The 14,562-nt window shown below is 36.2% G+C and overlaps 1 long non-coding RNA gene and 1 pseudogene across 1 annotated transcript; one reads left to right on the forward strand and one right to left on the reverse strand.

Moving 5' to 3' along the window:
- The first annotated feature begins 7,798 nt into the window (after positions 1–7,798).
- On the forward strand, positions 7,799–9,670 carry LOC132040251 (uncharacterized). The gene is made up of 3 exons (XR_009410645.1): positions 7,799–7,973; positions 8,272–8,327; positions 9,062–9,670. It is a non-coding gene; the product is annotated as an uncharacterized LOC132040251 (long non-coding RNA).
- A 1,401-nt stretch (positions 9,671–11,071) lies between these two features.
- LOC132039443 (vicilin-like seed storage protein At2g28490) lies at positions 11,072–13,911 on the reverse strand (annotated as a pseudogene).
- Positions 13,912–14,562: the final 651 nt, after the last annotated feature.

A 14,562-nucleotide genomic window follows, 5' to 3' on the forward strand; every position in this document is an offset into this window, starting at 1 on the left:
GGGGCATTTTGGTCATTTGGTTGGAAAGTTAGTTTTTGCCCGTTTGGGGATGACTTGGTCAACAAGACCTCATTTGGGAATTCCGAGTGCTCGGATGAGTTCGTAGCGCATTTTTACATGCGTCTGCATATTTGGTTTGTCTCGGGAAGATTCCGGGAGAGTCTCGGGATTTCGGGGGTTGAGAGTCAAAAATCAGATTTTCCTGATTTCTGGTGTATGCACAGGTACTAGAGGGTCTTGCACCAGCGGATACGCTCCAACGAGTGGAGGCTCGCAGGAGCGAGACTCAGTGGATTGGTCACTCTCCTCCCGTGCGAAGAACCTCGCGCAGGAGCACGTACGCCCCAGCGAACCTGGTTCCGCCGGTGCGAGCCAGGGTATTTTGTGAGGACTTCGCCGAGGCGAGGAATTGTCCGCCGATGAGTGTGCGCAGGGTGAAATTAACTTAGCATGAGCGTGAATCGCTGTACGTAAATGTAGCCTTTAGTGTGTTCTTTCTTTAGAATCCCATTTGAAAACCCCTAAATTTGAGAGCATTATTGGAGGAGAATTGAAGGCAATTCAAGGAGGAATCATTGGTTAAGTGTCCTAACTTGGTTTTATTATTATTTCAATGATTTAGATCCTTAATCCATGCTTAGAATGTTGAGATTTAGAGATTTTTGGAAGGGTTGTGGGAACCCAAATTGAGAATTGGAATTGATCAATTGAGCATGAATTCGTAGTTGTTTGTGGATGATTTTTGGTATTTAAGTCATATAAAGCATGGGGATCATGATTTTAGGTTCAATTTACTATTTTTCCCTTTTGGGTTCGGAATCCTAATTATAGGGCTTATTTTGGGGATCATGAATTATGGAGCAATATGGATATTGTTGGACTCGTGTTCTAATGTATATTCCGTATTTGATTAGACTTTGTTCATTTGGAGACTTCTCGGAGTGGCAAGGGGCGTTGTGACTCGAGACTCATCTTATCAGGCATGTTGAGACATCGAACTCTTTTTTGAATGTGTGTGTTGGCTAAAATGAACCTAATAAAGGAGTAATTGGGCGAATTAAGGGGGTTCCGATACTTGTGAGGTGACGAGCTTTAGTATCGGATACCGGTCATCATGTTATGGGTATTTGTGCAATTTCAATTGTATAGTTGGTCTGAATGCCATGTCTGGGCACTAGCTGATAGAATAGTACGATCCTTTGGATCTGTGATTGGGGTCCGATGCCCGTACTTTATGTCTCTTATCATTATTATTTGCCTATCTTGTCTGTTCGTGTGCATATCACTCATACATATATCCTCGTTGGAATGAAAAGAAGTAAAAAGGTAAAGCCTTTATGGTGTTACGAATATGAGAATAGATTCCATGCTTTTATACTTGTTCTTGACTTGATACATGCCATATTCATGCTTTACATGCATTCATGCATACGATTGAGGATATTATTGTGAGCCCGATGGGATCTTGTTCCGGACGACTAATGATGTTGACACGTTATATTGGCACTTGAGCTCGGTTGGCTATGAGACAAGTTAATGGGATATGATATGATTGAGGCCATGATTCGAGGAAACTACTGGAGTGGCAATATATGGGCCTCATGAGCCCCCCATGGGTCACGATTCGTTAATATTCGAAAGTGTGTATATCGGGAAGTGGAAACAAAGGCCTTGCATTGCATTTGCATATCATTTATCCATTTTCTACATTGTTGTTGTGATTATTGGTAATTGTTTGGACTTATCTTGAAATCTATTTATTATGTGGGTTTAGCTGTTATTATGATTATCTTATACTCGGACTAATAGTGGAATGATTATCTTATACTCGGACTAATAGTGGACACGTGCGGTTATGGCTTCTTATACCAACCCTCGTTTACATTCCGGAAAGGGTCGATCAACGTTGCATGTTGAGTACTCGTTGTTTATTGTACTCATGCTACACTTGCTGCACCTTTCTTTGTGTGCAGATTCAATCCCTATCACTAGTGGAGGCCGCGACTACTAGGCTCCCCGTTAGAGCTGTTCGTGAGATTCAGGGTGAGCTTCATGGCTTCTGGATGGCTCCGGATTTCTCCTTGTCTTTATTTCACTGTCTTTCATATTTCCAGACAGATTATGATGTATTAGACTCTTATCACTCTTAGTTGGTCCTTGTATTATGGTGACATATGATGTTGGTGATTTATTGTAATAACTAAGTATTTTATTTGAGATTTCTTAAGACTTATGAAATGACTTGTATGCTTTATATTCCGCACTTAAATTTTGTTTCAATTATGGTTGTGTTGGCTTACTAGTATGGTGGGACTAGTACCATCACGACTTGGGATTTTGGGTCGTGACACAAAGTGGTAGCAGAATCCATCAGAAGAGCTCCAATGAAGAAGATCGTGGCTGCCATATACGACAACTTGACTTCTAGACACAGATTGGCTTACCCATAGACGGATTGGAGGAATTGGAGCGTAAATTAAAGAGTTTGAGGGTTTTAGAGTGCAGAAATCTCGTTTTTATAAGTGAGTCTAATCTATATGCTATAGCAGAGTCGTTTCCGTCTTTGGAACAACTAAACATTGGATATTCAAATGTGGGCAATAATCACTATACTGAAGATCCAAACCCTAGCGATTTTGCCGTGACTGATTCAGGGATTGAGGTTTATTTGTTAATTTGAGGAGTTTGTGTAGAAGAAGATGGAGAAGCCATAGGAGAGAGATAAAAAAAAAAAAAAAAAAAAAAAAAAAAAAAAAAGACATCATTTGACTCCTGAACTTGGCACGAAAACTTAGTTTAGCAACTTAAACTTAAGTTGTATTTATTTACCCCCCTTAACAACTTTCAAGTTAATTAAATACCCCTTTAGCATGCCCGGGACCAGCTTAAGATGGTGGCGTTCACCACTCGCCCGGTGATTGATCCACGTCATTAATTTTTTTTTTAATTTTTTTTATTTATTTAGTTTTTTTCTTCTTCATTCTTTCCCCCTTCTCTCTCTTCTTCTTTCTCCGCATCCTCACCACACTTGTAGCAACCACCACCACCGCCGCCGCCACGACCTCCACCACCACTATAACCACCACCTCCTTAAATCAACCCAACTAAAAAATCCCATCTTTATCAAAGATTTTCTTTTATAATCATATTTCCACATTAATTAATTCCTAATCAATTATTAAAATTCCTAAATCACATTTTTTTCAACATTAACTCCCACCCACCTGCCCCCACCCACCACCTTTCTTCTTCTTCAACCCCCTCCCCCCTCCCGGGCCACACACCAGTCCATTTGAATTCCATTTGAAGGGCGTGCAATTTCTTCATTGTTTTTAAACAATGACGAAGACCCAACTGGGCTCCATTTTAATTTATTTGTTTTTATTTCCTTTCTACTTCATATTTTTCACCGGAATTTTGCTGAAAAATTCTCGTTCAGTTCTATTTGGACCTTTCCATTTCCATTCAAATTCAAAAAAAATAACGAGCAAATGTTAATGTAATTTCCGCGAAATTTGAAACACGTCCAGCTTCAATGAACTTACAAGGCAGCTCTCTAATGGGACGATTACTGGTAGCCCATAGTCGCCGATAATGTTGGGGGCTGACGATGGGTGTTCACTCCAGTCATGATGTGTAATATTAAATTTGCTCTATTCAATTTATCTAGAAAAAGAAAGGAAAAAAATTTAAAAAAGAAGAAGAAAGAAGATGAGGATAGAGAGCAGATACAGCGGGAGGATGGGGAAGAAGGAGATGGAGGGTCGGGCGGGCGGGCTAGGGTTAGAAGAAGGAGAAAGGGAAAAGAATAAGAAAGAAAAGGAAAAAGTTAATTTAAAATGGAAATAGAAAAGAGAAAAGAATAAAAAAGGAAGGTGCGGGTAGTGGTGGTGGAGGAAGGTGTAGTAATGGTGCTTAATTTCTGACCGAAACTAAGTGAAGGTGTGTAGAAGCAGGTGGACGATAAGAAAAGAGAAAAGAGAGAAAGAAGAAAGAGAAAAGAATAAAAAAGGAAAAATAAAATATTTAAAAAGTATAATTAAGTAAAATAAATTGTCATCCAATTAGAAGAGGACATATGTACAGCTGGAATCATTTTTAGTGTTTTTTTCTCCTTTCACGCGCTTTTGAGAAAGTCATCACACTTTCTTGCCACGTCACCCGCTAAGGGGGATATTTAATTAACTTAAAAGTTGTTAAGGGGGGTAAATAAATACAACTTAAGTTTAATTGCTAAACTAAGTTTTCGTGCCAAGTTCAAGGGTCAAATGATGTCTTTTCTCAAAAAAAAAATAGAGGACTTGCAAACTAAATTGCCGAAGGATTAATTGGGTAAGAAGTAAATGGTTGGGCCAAAATTGGCAAACAAGATGCCCCAATGGACACTCAGCTTAATTTTCCTTTTAGTTTTTGCCCTTCAAATGGATTGGTCTTTAACTTTTTTCCTTAGCAATCGAATTTATGCCTAACGTGACATAAGTTGTTTAAGGGCGCGAGATATAACTTGTGGGATATTATGATGCAAAAATATCCTGCAAAAAGATTACTCCCTTTGTCCTAATTTATATGACATAGTTCGAATTTTGAGAGTCAAACTGTTTTATTTTGACCGTGAATTCGAACATGACATCTTTAATCTTTTTTGAAATAAAATGTACATATTTAAAAACTACATAAAAGTACTACAAGTCACAATAATTGACAATTCAAAATATTTAAAGGACATATGAAAAAATTCTAGTCAAAGAAAAATTTATTTGAATCTCGAAATAAAAAAAGGTTGAGAACGGAGGGAGTATTTGTTAGAGTAACTTACACAAATGACTATATTAGGAGCTTCTAACGAACCGTAGCTAGTTTTTATGTCATTACTTTTCATAGCTAGTTTTTAGGTAATTCGGGTGTATTCGAATACACTGTTCAGTTGTATCCAAATATTTGAGCGAGGTAAAATAGTCTTTAAACGTGGATGGAATCTGTTTAAAATAGATAAAATCACCCACAAATCACGCCTGGCGATCACATCTTCCTTCATTTCATACGCCTCTCTTTCTTCTTTCATACGTAATGTATTTTGAATTCAAAATCTGAAAGAAAAAAAAAAGGAAAAACAGATCGTATACAATCAAAAAGTAATTTGACACAGAGAAAAAAAAAATTCAAATACACATAATTGTATTTTTCTCAATTGTTTTGAATACACTTCATGAGTCATCGTATAAAACAGATTATGTGTGTTTTAAATTAGCTATATACAGATGTATTTGGTTGTATTTACTTTGTTGGTATGGTTTCTAATGTAGTTGGCTAGTGTGTGTTTCTGATGTATTTGGCTACATAATTTGTTGATATGATACAAAATTTTAGAAATACAGACAGATACAATGTATATCTGACTGAAAACTGACAAATACAAACTGTATATGTATGAAATACAATTACTTTTTAAAGAACACATGTAATCCTCAAAATGTGTATTCATAATAAGAGTGACAACAAGATGTAGCTACTAAACGCCCCCAAAAAAAAAATGTAGATACTAGAACATACATGTGTTTTCCAACCAAAATACACACCGCTAAAGATTTTAAACTGTTATAATCTGTATTACGATCCAAAATACAAAAAACCTAATTAACGTTCATTGTTTCGACTGTATCAAAATCTATAGTTAGCCTAACTGGCTTTGGTGCTGTCTCGTTATCACCTATCGCCTCGGCTTCTATCCTTCGCTCAGCGAGTCCCATAGAAGTGCACCGGTTCCACACCATAAAATTTAGTTTCCTGTGTACAATTGCACAAAAATCATATTAACACTCATTTACGGCCAGGAAACACATATGCAATTATATCTGTCAAAGTCACATAAAGTCAAACTTGCCAAAAATTATAGTCAGCTAAAATACATCTGTCAAAACACAAATACAGTCAAATACTTTGGCTTATAAAAAATACAAGCAATAAATATATGTGTATATAACTCAACCAAACCAAGAATACATTCAAAATACAACTCAATTGCCAAAATATACAGTAAGGTACATCAACTTTGTTATATATTTAACTGTATCAAAAGGCCCACACGTACATTGTATATAAAAAAAAAAACAAAAAAAAACCATAAATTACAGTAGAATACAACCACAACACTTAAATATACACATTGTATAAAAAATATTTAAGGTTAGTTAGAAGGCTCGTTCATGCATTGGGTAAACTCTTAATATACAAGACAAAAAATACAGTCATATCAAGCATAATTCATACAATGTATCTAAAAGTTCTTAAATCTATATAAATACACAAATATAGAGTATTTATGGGAAAAACTCAAATACACTATCTCCTCCTCCATTAAAATCACTGAAATTGAAGAAGATAAAATGATCAACTACAAGTATACATCCACGAAAAAACCATCCAAAACACTTACCTATTTTAACGCATACACGATTTAGGTTAATCAAATCGTGTAGAGATTATGGACAAAGAAAATCACGAGAAAAAAAGTGATGATTGAGGGAGAATGAGAGAGAAAACTGATTGAATACGGAAGACTTGGAGATACATATAAAAAAAGCCGTATCTTTTGCGATATATAGACAAGAATCGATAAATTATCGCCATAGTCAAAATCAATGCGAGTTGTAAATTAAAAATACACATCAGCTACGGATGTTAATAATATTAAAGTGTAGTTATTATACTTAAATATCTCTTTATTTTAGCTACTCCCTTTGTCCCATAATGAGTGGCACCTTAACCAAAAACACGCATATTAAGAAACCAATAATGCAATGTGAAGTTTACTAAATTACCCCTATATAAAAAAAGAAATTATTTTTTCCGCTTGATTAGAGTATGCACAAGTAGTAAACCTTTTGACATTGGGAATCCAACAATACCAAGTTATTATATGACTTTTCCAATCATCATTTAGATGTTACTGTGACACCCCGTACTTTGCGTTAGGATGTGTCGTAAGTAAACCAAGATGAACTCGGAGGATTGAGGACATTTTTCATGATAGTGATGGTTTAAAATCAATGTTATATAAGACCCCGCAAGTTTGAACCCTTGGAACTAATTTGTATGTTTGTATGTATGTATGTATGTATACATACATACATACATACATACATATATATATATATATATATATATATACACGATAAGTATTTTCTTCTAAGTTAGATTTTTGTAAGAATTTCATAAATATGATTTTAGCTAGTTCTTGCGTTATTATTTTTTGGATATCCCATAAAGTATATACATGACATGAGGAAGTTTATAAATGTGATTTTATTTGTTATAAGAAGAGAAATTATTTCTCATAAAAAAAAATTATCTTTTCCGTTTTGAGAATTAATAGTACAAAAATTTGTATTCGTGAGATTAGGTTGGAAAAATTAGGATGTAATGAAACATATTTTCTAGATATTTATGAAATGTTAGTACGTATGTAAATTTTTATGAGATATCTTGAATTTATTACTATTTTTAATTTTAATTATATGAGATAAATTGTTAATTGTTGAACTTAGTGGAGAATAATGAATTAATTGTGGATTTATTTAGTGGATAAATAGTAAATGGTTTCCTTTCCACGTGGGACCATGTTATAAAAGGAGGAGTGACTCATGAGTCATGAATATGTAATATGTATATGGATAATGTGGCCATATTAGGAGAGATTTGCAATTCAAGTAATTTAAAGGTGGGCCCCCTTTCCAAATAAAGAAAGAAAATAGATGTTTCATTGAGAAGGCACTCTTGAAAGTTAGCTAATTTCCTTCACATAGCAAGCAGCAATGTTACCCTTTCCTAGCAGCCACCTTATTCCAGTATTTAGCAACACTTTCACTTTAAGAAATCCAATTGAAGAAGCAAAAAAAATAGAAAAAACGTTCCAGCAATCTTTTCTTGGATATTCATTTTGAAGGAGCTACTCTTGGCCAAATTTTCATTTTGAGGTAAGAACTTCGTCCTAGCTTCGTCTATAAGTTTTAGCAAGAACTCATTGGACAGTGATTGGAAGCCGTGAGTTCGCTTGTTGGAGTTGTTATAGGTTGAACATGGGATGTTGTTGATGTGTTAGAATTCTGGACATGTTGGTATAGTGGTGTTTATGTATTGTCGTTGTTATGGAGCTTAGAAGGAAGGAGGGCAGGGATAAACGACGTATAGTTGTCGTAAAGCGAGCTTATCCCCCGTCGTTGGGTCTTCATGTTTGTTTGTAAGTTGATATTAGCATTATCGTGTTTATTGTAGATTAACTTGTAAGAGAGAATGGATTCATCCTAGTTGCCAGAGGATCGGAAATAAAGGTATCTAAAGGCTATCTTTTTTTGTTTTTTGTTTTTTTTTATTGGCATGATTCCTTAATCAAAAGAGTCAATTGACCGTATAGTAAAGAAGTATATCACAGAATCCTTACTTATCCTACGTTTGTTATACGTCGGCCGAAAGAGTAGAAGGGTTATGTTTACAAGTTATGCAGTACCACCATTATATATTTACAGTTATGCCCGACTTATTAGTCGGAGAGTTATGCTCGGCTTATTAGTCGGAGAGATACGCCCGGCTTATTAGTCAGAGAGATACGCCCGGCTTATTAGTCCGAGAGATACGCCCGGCTTATTAGTCGGAGAGATATGCCTGACTTGTTTGCTGGAGAGATATGCCCAACTTGTTAGCTGGAGAGATATGCCCAACTTGTTAGCTGGAGAGCTATGCTCGGCTTATTAGCTGGAGAGCTATACCCGGTCTTATGGTTGGAGAGATACACCGAGCCCTAAATGCGGCCGGCTAGCTAGATATCTCTATTATTTATGTCAAGGATAAGTCAAAGCAGGTAAGTATACCTTCAGAGTATTCTTGATTTCAGTTGATTTCGTTTGTCAATTCCTGTACATAAGTCAGAGCAAGTATACCTTCAGAGTATTCTTGATTTCAGTTGATTTCATTTATCAGTTTCAGGTTGTAAAGCGAGCTTGTCGCCCGTCGTTGGGTCGTCATGTTTGCTTGTAAGTTGATATTAGCATTATTGTGTTTCTTGTAGATTAATTTGTAAGAAAGGATGGATTCATTGTCGTTGACAGAGGATCGGAAGTAAAGGTATGTAAAGGCTATCTCTTTTCTTTATTGGCATGATTCCATAACCAAAAGAGTCGATCGACCGTATAGTAAAGAAGTCTATCACACAATCCTTACTTATAGTACGTTTGTTATACGTCGACAGAAAGAGTAGAAGAGTTATGTTTACAAGTTATGTAGTACCACCATTATATATTTCTAGTTATGCTCGACTTATTAGTCGGAGAGTTATGCCCTGCTTATTATTCGAAGAGATACGCCCGGCTTATTAGTCAGAGAGCTATGCCCGACTTATTAGTCGGAGAGATATGCCCAGCTTGTTAGCTGGAGAGATATGCCCAGCTTATTAGCTGGAGAAATATACCCGATCTTATGGTTGGAGAGATACACTGAGCCCTATATGTGGCCGACTAGCTAGATTACTATATTATGTAAAGGATAAGTCAGAGAAGGTAAGTATACCTTCAGAGTATTCTTGATTTCAGTTGATTTCGTTTATTAGTTTTAGTTATTCAGTTGCTTTACATACTCGGTGCATTATTTCGTACTGACGTCCCTTTTGCCGGGGGCGCTGCATTTCATGCCTGCAGGTTCAAATAGACAGGCAGAAGCCTTCCTCCAGAGAAAGCAGCAGTATCGGCCGATTGGTAAGCTTTATCTCATCCCAGAGTTACCAGGTTCGTAGTTGGCATTGTTTTTGTGTATATAGAGACGGCGGGTCGGGCCCGGGCCCCGTCCCGACCACAAGATAGTTCTCGTTATCCCAGAGACTTGTAGAAATCCAGTTCCGTATATTTGTATGCGTGGTGGCCTTTCGACCCTTGCATATGATCATTTTGGGAATACTGTTTGTAGACGTTCATGGCGGGCTCATCGGCCTGCACTTTTATGTATACATGTTTTTGGGTGTGTTTACCCTTCAGATGAGGGCCTTGTCGGCCATTGTCTGCTTGCAGGGAGGCCTTGTTTTCTACACTCTGACTTGCTGCTATAGGCACTTATTTCTTTTCTAAGGTCTTAGATGGAAGTTCACTGTCCTCTATATGGCCTATAGGTATAGAAAACTTGATATCATGTTAGTTTTCCCTATATTAATCGTAGTAAGAGAAATTCTCGTTCCGTCTCAAATCAACGCCATTAGAGGTTGTTACTTGGGTCAAAGATTTCGTTATCAAATTTTTGGAAATGAGTTTTTCTAGTTTGATTTTCCGGTATCTCGATCCTTAATGTGTCGTCATGAAAAAAATCATACGATTTGAGTATTGCCGCATGTTTGATTTGATTTGCATATGTAGTTGCATATTAATTTCAAAATTATGGACAACTACAACACAAGGATATCAGCAATACTAGTTTCTATTATCTCTTTCTTGATGTGGGGGTGCCCCCATTAACTTGGCTCTAAGCAATACTAGTTTCTATTATCTCTTTCTTGATAACTGCTTCGAACGATGTTTTATCTCAGCAGATTAAGGAGTGAATTAGTTAAAACCCTCTTAAAGTATCACTCTTTTGTGAGTTTCATACCTAAACTATTGGATGTTCTTGTTACCCCCAGGCTATAACTCCATTTAGATTAAAACCCCCGGCTTAAATGTGGCAAAATGTTTAGGATAACTTGCTAAGAGGGACGTGAGATGAAAAAAGTCTTAAAAATGAGTCCACGCGCCACAACGAGTTCATGGTATAGTTTAGGTATGAAATTCGTAAAACTGAAATAGTCAGGGGTGGGGGATTAACATATTCAAAATTTTTCACGTGTACTACCACTAAAACTCTATGGAGGAACTTTTCTAGCGTGATGATCACATAGCATGTTATAGTCCTCTGAGGGTTGTTTAATAGTATGAGTTTATGGTAGTTAGGTAATTGTTTAGGTATAAAACTCACAAATGGTGATAGTTTAGTCATGGGGGGGGGGGGGGAGGTAACCTACTCAGTCGTTAGAAAAGAAAGAAAAAAATACCAACCACAGTTGAAATATCCCATTTGTTAATTGAGTTCAAACCACAAATAGAATCGTGTCAAGAAACAAATCCGTCTTATTCACAACTCAAAAGAACAATGAGTCTTGTGTCCAACAGTACAAGACAACCAAGGAACGATTGAAAGGAAAACAGAAAAGAAAAATCAAATTCCAAAACTGGCTCAAACAATTCATGCCATAACTCAACTAGACCAACTAAGTACTAGAATTTCCACTAAACTAATCAAAATCCCTGATCATCCTGTCAAACTTTTCATGATGCGTAGCAGAAGATGAAGGCAAGATGACTTGTTCACGTTGCGCATTGGCAATCCTCTTAAGCCTTTTCTCACCAATTCCAAATGCAGCTGCAAATTCTGGCCCTCTTAAGCTTTGCATCAATGAGTTCTTACCTACCAAGAACTGTTGATGGTTCCTTCTTGCTGATGTAGTGAAGCCGAAGAACTCAAATGGGCCATTGGTCGAAGCAATTTGGCAGAAAGGGAAGTAGCGTGGCACCCAAAAGACATCTCCTTCTCGTACTCTAGCGTTCATGGCTAAAGTTCCATTTGGATACACAATTTGGATCCTGCCAGTTCCCTCAATACTATTCCATACTCTATTGCTGTTGGATTAACATGAGGTGCCACCATGGATCCCTACATTAACAAAGAAAAACATGTAAGAATTTTAAGTTTATGGATGCAAAATGTGTTAATAGAAAGGTCGATTTCTCATCTCATTACTCAACTAATTGTTATCGTATTATTTTAGAAATTCACCTTTCTTCGTTGCAGAAAATTGAAATAAAAAAGAAAGGTGTTTTTCCATAATATTATTACTGAAATGACTATCCGAAAATCAACTTACTGTAGTGTTGATTTTTTCTCCCAAAAAAGATAGAGATAACACTATGATCTTGAATAAGGTGAGGGTCATTACCGGAGATAGATTGACAAGATAAATGCCATTGCCGGATTGTTTTAGAGGAGAATAATCAGACTCATCCACCTTCTTGCTCCATCCGTAGTCGTTCTGAAATTAGGCTTTTGTTGTAGACATTGTATGTTGATGAGCTTTATGATTCACTCTCTCGATAACATCTTCTCTGTTTAACAAAGTAAACAGGAATTTCCTCAATGACCATGTTGGTTCCTCCTCTTTGGGGCTAGCTTCTTCCTCAAAATTCACAATCCTTTTCAAATGAGCTAAGTCTTTTATGGTGTTCTTGGGCCAAAAAACTGGACCAAATGCTATGTTTTGAGAACCAGATAGATGCACTATTGGCCCGGAAGTTTGTCTGGTCAAGAACGTGCTTAATTCTGTTATTGAGACCTGCAGTTTGATGTAATCTTTGATTCAGTGTTGGGTATAATTACATGTGTGGACCGCTCAACCAGAGAATGTATAGGTTTTGTATACTAAGTAAAAATATACATATTGTATACACAAAATATACATATGATATACACAAATATACATAATCAATGTATAGATATTGTATATTTTGGCTAGCACTCATAATTAATTTCGGCTGAAGGGCCAAAAATGAAAAAAAGTCTTTTTTATCCACTAACAAATGTGGTAAGAAAGTTAAGTTCCCTTTGAATACTCACATTAAGAGCAGTTGATAATGTGGTATGATCGAATCCAGCAAGAATGGATGCAGGATAAATTCCACTGCCAATGAAGAAAGGCTGCAAAATATTTGAGTTACAAAGTTTTGAGAATTGGACAATAAACTTAAGACAAGAAATGGATTTAAAGACCAAATTTTTGAGAAATTAGCTTAGGATACCTGGTAAGCATTCCATGCCATGGATTCTGAGGTAATATCACTACAAATAATGTGAAGTCTCTGGTTTTCAACTATATTCTCCAAATAGAAAGCTGATCCTGCAGGAATTGTGTACACATCTCCACGCTTCAATTTCTCTGCTAGTTCATCCTTATAGATGTGTCCAACTCTTTGCTTCCCCTGTATTCAGTTCATGGAAAACGATTATTATGGCTTATTAAAAAAAGGATCAAACTTATACTCTGTCAGTTTTGTTTTAACACTAGTTATGTATTTTAACTTGTTGTAGCAACAAATCTGCCTTATTTTTCAAGTTACTAACCTCATTTTCTTGATAGATTACATGTAATTCTAGTTAATTGAAAAAAAAAAAACCTAAATTATCGTTTTTTTGCAAGTTTCATACCTTAACTATCTATTGATCCCTTTACCTACCTAAACTATTACCTTTGTATTAAAACACAACTCTACGCCGAGTTGGCCAAATATTTAAAATCAATCGATAATGGGTACGTGAAGGTACAACTCAACATCGAGGTGTGTTTTATGCAAGCAGTAGGATAGGCTTAGATAGGTAAATGAACAATGGATAGTTGAGGTGATAGTACGCGATTTGTATGCTGAACATTAACTCTAATTTTTTAATGATTTTGATAATATAAAAATTTGCATACCCTATCAACGTGTTAAAGTTAAACCCTATAAATAATCGGGTGAAAGAGAAAAAATGGATTTTACCATGGTGAACAAAGAGGACAAGATTAGAATCAAGGTATTGAGGGATGAAGAGACTATTGGGTTCCATTGAGATGAAACCAATATGCATTGGACTGTGAAGAAATGAACCCCTTCTATAGCCACCTTTCACTAATCTCATAGTCCCAGCATCAGTTTTCACAACATCATGTAAGTGACGCAACAAGAACCATTTTTCTCCTTGAGTCTTTCGCTCACTTTCTTCGTCTTCTCTTTCTCTCCTTCCATCGACAGAGGCCAATAGTGTCGAGAAAAGTACCAACACTAGCAACAACAATGTCCTTCTCTTTCCCATTTCAACTCCGAACAATAAAACACTTGTAGTTTCTTTACTTAGTTTTCTTTAATCAGTTTGGTGCATTGGAGAGTTATGAATCTGTAGCAATTTATATAGAGGGAATGGTGAGATGTGAGGGGAGTTGTTGTCAGCCTTGCAAGATTTCTAGGCTTTTTTGGTGTACTTAACATTTAGATCCTGAATAATATTCGCTACACCAAAGAAATATAATTTGTTGAAGCTTGTAAACAGACCAACTGATGAAGCAAAATAGCACTTTGATGACCACTTCAAAGGGCTACTCTAGCGCAATAAAAGAAAGGGTACCAATCAACATTTACTTACTATTCACGACAAACTTTTAGCAAGTTTGGCGACCATTTAACTATCGGGACCGACCTATCCACGCCACTGCTATCAACAAGATAAAACGCCACCGCCTTGCCACATTTGAGTCAAATGTGTCACGGCGATGATGATCGAGCTCAATTATTAATTTGCAGGGTACATTTAATAGCCATTTCTCGATACTTTCACGACATATGTTTTAAAATCCACTTAAAAATAATATTATAATTAAATAATTAAAAAATATTTAACTTTTAAACTTAAAAAAATATAAAGTATTTATAATAAAAAAAAAGCGCTTTGAGAGACAATTGATAAATT

This window comes from Lycium ferocissimum, chromosome 12, assembly GCF_029784015.1.
Source record: "Lycium ferocissimum isolate CSIRO_LF1 chromosome 12, AGI_CSIRO_Lferr_CH_V1, whole genome shotgun sequence".
NCBI lineage: Eukaryota > Viridiplantae > Streptophyta > Magnoliopsida > Solanales > Solanaceae > Lycium > Lycium ferocissimum.